Source organism: Balaenoptera physalus (assembly GCF_965194825.1).
Source record: "Balaenoptera physalus genome assembly, chromosome: 4".
In the NCBI taxonomy this organism is placed as follows: Eukaryota; Metazoa; Chordata; class Mammalia; order Artiodactyla; family Balaenopteridae; genus Balaenoptera; species Balaenoptera physalus.
Genome location: NC_138891.1, coordinates 89071413 through 89079820, shown reverse-complemented (window position 1 = coordinate 89079820; position 8408 = coordinate 89071413).

Below are 8408 nucleotides of genomic sequence, written 5' to 3'. Positions count from 1 at the left end.
CCTACAAGACAGGTTGTAGTAGTAGTAGCAGTAGTACTTCCTTTTTCATGATATGAAGACTGAAACTAACGTGATTAAATATCTTGTCCAAAGTTACACTACCAGTAAGGAGACATGCCAAGCCTCCAATTCAAGAGTGTATAATTCTGCAACATTAACCAATAATGTATGTGACCTAAATAATGTATGTGACCTAAGCCCTATTTTGAAAGTGTAAAAACCTGTCTGGGATTGCAAGAATGAATATCAGTAAGACTGAAAAAAGGAAAAGGCAGTCCTGCCATTAATCAGGATGGGTAGGAGATCGGACACAGACAAAGCTAATCCCCAAATTAACAGAAAAATTATTTCCCCGAGGCCATGCAGTAAAATGCCATAACAAGCCTCTCTTTGTATAACTTTTGCTTGCGTACCAGTGATGCTCCCAGAGTTCTCTGTTTTCCTCATCTATTACTGAGGACATCTAATTGCTAAAATGCTGTCATCTCATGACAGCACTCAATTCCTAGTGAATCCTCATTCTCTTAATCTCACCTAAAACCAGCAGCTAATCCAGAATTAATGCCCTCTTCCCTTAGACACTTTTCAAAATCATTCAGCAGTAACCAAAACCTTTCAAAAGATGCTTCCTTGCTCCCTCTTGTCGTGTGTCATTTCAGAGCTCCTCTGGAGTGCCCTCCTTTGCTGCATCAAGTTAATACATCTGATTTTATCAGACTTCAAATTTGTGCCTGGTGGTCTTTGGCTGATTAAGCTTTTAACAATGCATAGTGAATTAATACGCATAAGTAATTCCCAGAGGAAGAAAAACAAATAGCCATTAAATATTAGAAAGAATGCTTAGTGCCTCTTTTAATAAAAATACAAATTAAAGTGGTATGCCACTCTATCAATTTGGTAAAGATACTTAAAACTTTTAAAGATTCTGTATTATCAAGAGAAGACAGGTACGTAGTACAAGTACAGGGTAGTAAAGGAGAGGAGGGCTGGATACTGTCACACAGGCAGGTGGAGTTATATGTTACTTCAAATTCCTTCAAATTTTCTGGAATGAACTTTGGACTTAAAATATTCATTTGTAATCTAACTTTTAGTAAGTTATTGAAAAAAATAATAAAGGTACAGAAAAAATTTACTAGGATGTTCATGGCAGCACTTGCAGAAAACAATGATATGAATGCTCCCAAAGAGACATTTAGTTAAACAAGTGATGGTTCATGTGTAAAACAGAATTCTGTGCCAACAAAAAGCCTTTTGTAAATTAATATTTAGTGACATAATATGCTGCTACATTAAAAAGGTAATTTATTAAGCAATACATACAGGAGATCAAAATTTCATTAAAAATTTTAGATGTGTGCATGCATATATAGGTATTTATAGAAAAGATATTAATCAAAATGCTCTTAAAGGCTTGGGTGGCAGAATAATAGGTGTCATTCTCTTTCTTGTACTTTGTGCACACATATTCCTTTATAAAGCAAAATATGAATATGGTGTGTAATGAATCTGAAATCCATAAACATTGTCATTGTTTCAGGCAAAAGAATGTTAGTAGCCAATATTTTCACTATTTCTTATTGGCTTGCGATTGGCTATAGTTAATAATACTTATATCATAAGCCTGATACTTCATTCCACAAATCCGATACCCTCGATACATCAGACTACATTTTTTATGTGAAAAGAAGGAAAAAGAATGGAGTAAGTTAACAGACAAAGGTCAGTGAAGTTCAAGCCCTTTAACCCAAAGCTAATCCATAGATTAGAGCAGATACATTCCTTTCCATAGACTTGATTTAAGACCTCAGATGACCAGAGAAATGGGTTAAACATGGTACAAAACATACATTGCTGGAAAACTTCCTCCTGTTTACCCTCTCCACCTACACCCCCACTTCCCCAGGGGAGACCAGACCACCTAGACACAAGTTATCAGTAGAGGCTGACATGAAAGCTAAAGCTCTCTGTGTCTGCCTGTCCTATAACAACAAAGAATAACTGAAGTACCTTTGGTTAAATACAGGTGACTCTCCTCAATTTCTCATGAAAACATCCTTCTTGAGTTACCCCTTCACAAAGAAAGATGGCAGGTGTGGATGGCCTGAAGGTGACCCTGACAACTGAAGATATAGAATTTCTGACTGTCACTTAGCTACAACCCTTTAATGACTGCTAACTCAACCATGGCATTCAACAGTACTGAAGACATTTTAATATATTTCATCTCACTTTTGAGTATTTAATAGTATTAATATTGATTGAAGAATATAGTTATAAAATACTAGATAATAGATAAATAATATTTTTATGTTATTCCCTACCAAACTGTGTCCATGAGCCCATATTACTCACTGGATAGGAATAAATATAGCCACGTGCCTATAATTACTACTTCTCCTATGTTAGCACATGACAGCCACTCAATAAAGGTTACTTTAATGACTTTAGTTATGTTCATATCTCATGCATGATTTGTCATGGTAAATAATTTGTAATATATTTAATTTGTAGGCATGTCATTCTCAATTTACAATAAATACTTTTATTCTCATTATAATATATACATAATTGTATTGTTTAATACATGGAAAATATAGAAAATTATGAGACCAAAACTTTTCCACAATCCCATCAGCCCCTACTTTCCCCAAAATCTGCAATTAACTTTTGAAATATTTTCTCTTTGTGTGCAGATTTTACCTAGTTGAGATCAATGTGAGTGTGTATATTGGGTTGGCCAAGAAGGTCGTTCAGGTTTTTCGTAAGATGTTACAGGAAAACCCGAACAAATTTTTGGCCAACCCAGTATGTATCCTTAATATACTTGTTGTCCCAGTTTTTCATTATAACATTATAACATAATTCTACTTAGGACACAAAAGTGTCTTAATAAGTCATTATAATTCATATGTACCCACTTAATTGATACATCTAGAGATAGTAACAAATTCTATTTAATTGTTAGAGCTACCCATTCCTCTTCCAGCAGAAGAGCCTCTAACAGCCCTTGGACCTCGAATATTTTATAAATTGTGTATAAAATGTGTATTCAGATCTCTCTCATGATATAGCCATGATTAAAAAGTATCTACATCAATGATTCCCTTTTTCTCACTGTACCTTCACAGCTGGAGGGAGCCTCCTCTCTTTTTCCCCCATAAATCTGACTTTAAAGTGCTCCTTTTTCATTTGACAAGAGTAATTGTATATTTCACAGATGTCATAGTGGAATTACAAAGCTAAACTCAGAAATATTCTGTTTTTAACATGCAGCTTCCTTTTGTAATTCATTTTTTTATTTTGAAAGTGTCACAACTTATATACATATGGGAAAATATTTGATATGATTTCTCCCTCTGTTGAAATTCAACAACTTATATTGTTACAGATTGGAATAATATGGCAGGAACTGATGACATAAATCTGAGTCTATTAGTTTTGCTAACAATTCAACCTGATTGCTAAGTCTTCAGAGCTGGTAATACTGATGATGAGGAAACCAAACACTCCACAATGCAGATCTCTCATCTGAGGGTAAACATGTAAGAAGCAAAAATACTACATTATACTTTAACTTAAAATTCATTCATCATCTATATGATAGGCTCTAGGTTACAGTTCCCTTGACCTTGAGGACCTCACTGTTGGATGGGCATGTCAGATATGTCAAGAAATGACTGTAATGAAATAGTAAGTCATATAAGAGTTTTTCGAAGAGTATAATGGAAGCAGGTGTAAACTCCTTCCCTTATGATTAGTAATCTCAGATGACACATAACAGAAGGAAGACATTTAGTGATTTGAGGGCCTATCTGTTAATCTCTGAGATCCTTGACCAATCTTCAGGCAAAGTTGTTTTCTTTTCTTCTCTCTGTTTTGACCCACCAGCTGTCCCTTCAGCTAATCTTATAAGAACGTTAGGGGGAGAGTGGAGTTTGAAGAGGGGGAGATTGGAGATCAGAAAAAAATGCACACATTCTCTAAACCATCCTCTTTCAAAAGAGACAGGTACTTGGACATTTCAACAGGATATAACAAAATCTATACACTAACAATTTCTTTGTCATCTGAGAAAGGCATTTCAGTTCAGGTCCATTTGCTGCTAAGAATTCGTTCAGAAAGCAAAAATGTAAACCAGTATTTCTTGGGTAATGTTGTATTTTCAGTGAAAATGTGACATGCATACGTTTTTTATCCCCCCACCCCAAAAAGGCATTATGACTGTTCAACCTAAAATGAACGGAGACTTTACTCTTTAGAGACAAAAATAAACAGATTAAACGAGGTAAAAAGAAAGAAAGAAAGGAAAGGAAATCATACTCCTTTGGGAGAAAAGATATTAAGAATCGTAGTTGTTTTTCTTTCCATTCTATGTCAGTTCAAGCCTATCCAACCAGAGATTAAAGATCTATCCTGACAATATATTCAGAAGGAGATAATGAAGCAAAGAACTGAGAGATACAACTTTGAATTACATTATTGAGTCTATTAATGAATCTTACTTACTAACTAGCTTCTGCAGTTCCAATATTTCTACTGTGTTCTTTATTTACATGGAAATTTTTTCATAAAATAGAGCTTCATGTAGAAGAAATACAGAAGAATAATATAGAAGAAATAAACATATAAAATCATAAATAATCTCAGTAGTTGGAAGTGTCATGGAGAAAATAAATCAGGATAATATGATAGGAAGTGATTTAGGTTTTATTGAAAGTTTCTCTGTGGCAGTAACATAAAATTTGAGCCTTAAATGAGAGAGAAATATTCATGTGACTAGAAAGAGTTTTTCATGCAGAGACAGCTAATGCAGAGGACCTGAGGAAAATCCTTGCAAGTCATTCATAACCTGATTTGGAATAGCATAACCTGATTTACATTTTTTAAAAAGATCACTGTCTACTCTCTAGGAGACTGATGATCAAAGGACGATAGCTGAAGATGTGAGATCAGGAAAAGCGCTGTTGCATTGGTCAACATGAAAAGTGAGGGTGGTGTAAACTGAAGTGTTGATAGTAGAGGTGGAGAGAAGCAATAGTTGTCAGGGTATATTTGGAGAATTACTAGAAAGTACAGTTGTTCAGAAATACAAATGCATTGTTTATGGGGTCAAAGGAGTAGAGGAATCAAGCATAATCTGTATTTGGAGACTTGAACCACTAGACAGAATCTGGTGTAATTTGCTGAGATGGGAAATTCTGGGGAAGAAACAGGTGAGAAGAGATGGGGGAGAGGATTAGTTAAGGGTAATCAAGAATTCTGTTGCAAACATGTTAAATTTGAAATGCCTATACAATACTCAAGTAGAGATGCTATGTAGGGGGTTATATATACATTTTGTGACCTAAGGGAAAAGCTACACTGAGCATAAAATTTTGAGTATCATAAGCATAAAGATGAATTTTAAAGCCAGAGCTTCAAGAATATCACTTTGTATCACTTTGAGAGAGAATGTGGAGATAGAAGAAAAAAAGGCCCTGGGATTCTCCAAAAGGTAAAAGCTGAGAAGAATGAAAAGATTCAGGAAATGAGCCTGAGGAAGACTAGCACACAGGGTAGGAGGAAGACAGACAGTCATGCCATGGGAGCCTAGTAAAGTGTTTCAAAGTGAAGGAGAGCAGTTTATACACACGGGCAGTGTTGCTAAGAGAATGAGTAAGATGAAGACAGAGAAGTGACCAATAAAATTGGTAGCATGGAGATCATTGGTTACCTGGAGAAGAGCAGTTTCAGAGGTACAGTAGAGAAGGAAGCTGGGTGAGAGGGAACAGAGGTATGACCGGAAGGTGAAGAAGTAGTGAAAGAAATGAGAGACGAAGATAGTAGAGGAAGAATAGGGCCGACTATTTTTAAGTTTATAATGAGTTTGTGATGATTAACGGAAAAATGGTTTGCAACAGTGAGGTGAATGTGAGATAAAAGGGAGGTTTGTTTTTTATTATGTTGGACCACTTTTTGCACATCGATGGGAATGATTCACAGAAAGGAGTTAGGGAGAAATAAGATGCAGATGGTGGTGGCAGGAACTACAAGAGACGAGCCCTTAAAAAAGTTACAGGGAATGAGATGCAAGAGAAAATAGAGAGAGTAGGTCTTCAATACAACCTATGATTTTTAATTGATAAGAATAAAGAAATAGAATACAGATATAGATACAAGTAAGTTAGGAGATTTGGAGGCAAGATGAGGGAATTCCAGTCTAAATGGTCAATGACAGTGATGTAATAGGTGTGACTATTTGCTCTGTGTGTGTGTGTCTGTGTGTGTGTGTGTGTGTTTAGGTATAAAGAGTGGAAGTTTGATGAGAAAGAAAGTAAGAGAATAGTATATTAGTTATCTTGAGATTAGAGCAAATATAGGATGGAAAAATCTCATTAAACCTCAGATTTAATTTGGCAAATTGATTTAAATATAGGACTTATGAAGATAAAAGAGGATCAAGTATGTAAAGTCCTTGGATACAGTGTCTGAGATAAAATAGAAGTTCTAAAATGATAACTTTATTACCCATACATTTTGTAGCCCTGGCCTTTTGATTAATTGTTAGAAAAAAATGATTAGAGAAAATTAACATAAATGGGAAGAAAGGGTAAATGAATATTCCTCTAAGTTCTTTTTTTTTAATTATTGAGGTATAATTAACATACAAAAAACTTTACATTTAAAGCATGCACTTTGATAAATTATATATATGTATGTATGTATATATACACATATATATCATCTGTAAAACCACTACCACAATCAGTCAAGGTAGTGAACATAAGTATCATCATCAAAATATTCTCTGTGCCCCTTTGTAAACCATCCCACCTGCTCCTCTCTGCCCCCCATCTCAAGGGAACCATGGATTCTATCAATAAAATTACTAGAATTTAATATAATTGGAATCATATAGTAGGCATTCTCTTTTAATCTGGCTTCTTTCACTCAGTGTAATTACTTGAGATTTCTTATGTTGTATGGATTGATAGTTTCTTCTTTTATTGCTGAGTAGTATACCAGTTTTTCCATTCACCTGAAATGATCCATTCACCTGAGATTGGGTTGTTTCCAGTTTGGGGCTGTTATAAAGAAAGTTTTTATGAACATCTGCCTACAAGACTTCATATGAGCATATGCTTTCATTTCTTTTGGATCAGTACTTAAGACTAAAATAGCTGGGTCCTATGGTAGGTGTATGTTTAACTTTTTAAGAAACTGTTTAACTGTTTTCCAAAGGGTTTGTACCATTTTACATTTTCGCCAGCAGTGTTTGAGAGTTCCTGTTGTTCTACATCCTCACCAGTATTTGGAATACTCAGTATTTTTCATTTTAGACATTCCAATACATGTGAAATGGTTTCCACTTGTGAGTTTAATTTTCACATGCCCAGTAACTAATAGTGTCGAACATTTTTTCATGTTTATTTGTCATCAGTGTATCTTCTTTGGTAAAGTTCAAATATTTTCCTCATTAAAAAAAATTGGATTGTTTGTTTTCTTATTGTTGATTTTTGAGAGTTCTTTACATGTTCTGGATACAACTCCTTCATCATATGTGATCTGCATGTATTTATCCCCTGTCTGTGGCTTGTCTTTTCATTGTCTTCAGTGTCTTTTGAAGAGCAGAAATTCTTAAATTTGATGAAGTTCAATTTATCTTTCTTTTCTTTTATGGATCATACTTTGGCATGGAATCTAAAAAATAATTTCCCTAATTCCAGTTCATAAAACTTCTATCCTGGGCCTCCCTGGTGGTGCAGTGGTTGGGAGTCTGCCTGCCAGTGCAGGGGACACGGCTTTGAGCCCTGGTCCAGGAGGATCCCACATGCTGTGGAGCGACTAAGCCCTTGCACCACAGCTGCTGAGCCTGCGAGCCACAACTGCTGAGGCCCACATGCCTGGAGCCTGTGCTCTGCGGCGGGGGGGGGGGCCACCACAATGAGGGGCCCACGCCCCGCGGCAAGGAGTGTCCCCCACTTGCCGCAGCTGGAGGGGGCCCATGTGCGGTAGCGGGGACCCAACGCAGCCAAAAATAAATAAATAAAATAAATAAGTTTATTAAAAAAACTTATAAATTTACTAAAAAAAAGTTCTATCCTATATTTTTTCCAGAAGTTTTATAGTTTGGGAATCCCCTCTCATATTTATTGAATCAAGAAATGCAAGTCACATCAATACAATTTAAATATTTAGCAGTGGAAATCACAACAATAGTACGTTGAAGCAGCCCAATGGGCCATGTTGAAAGGTTGCTTCAGCTTCTGTTCCCCACTTGGAAGCTTGTCCAAACCCCATCAGTTAAATCCAACATCTCCTGCTGCTACGGGACAGGGTAGAATGATGACTTTGGCTTGTATCCAAGAAAGGAGCCGCTCTTTTCCCCAAAGTTCTGCAGCATAACTGGACAGTTGCCTATGGTC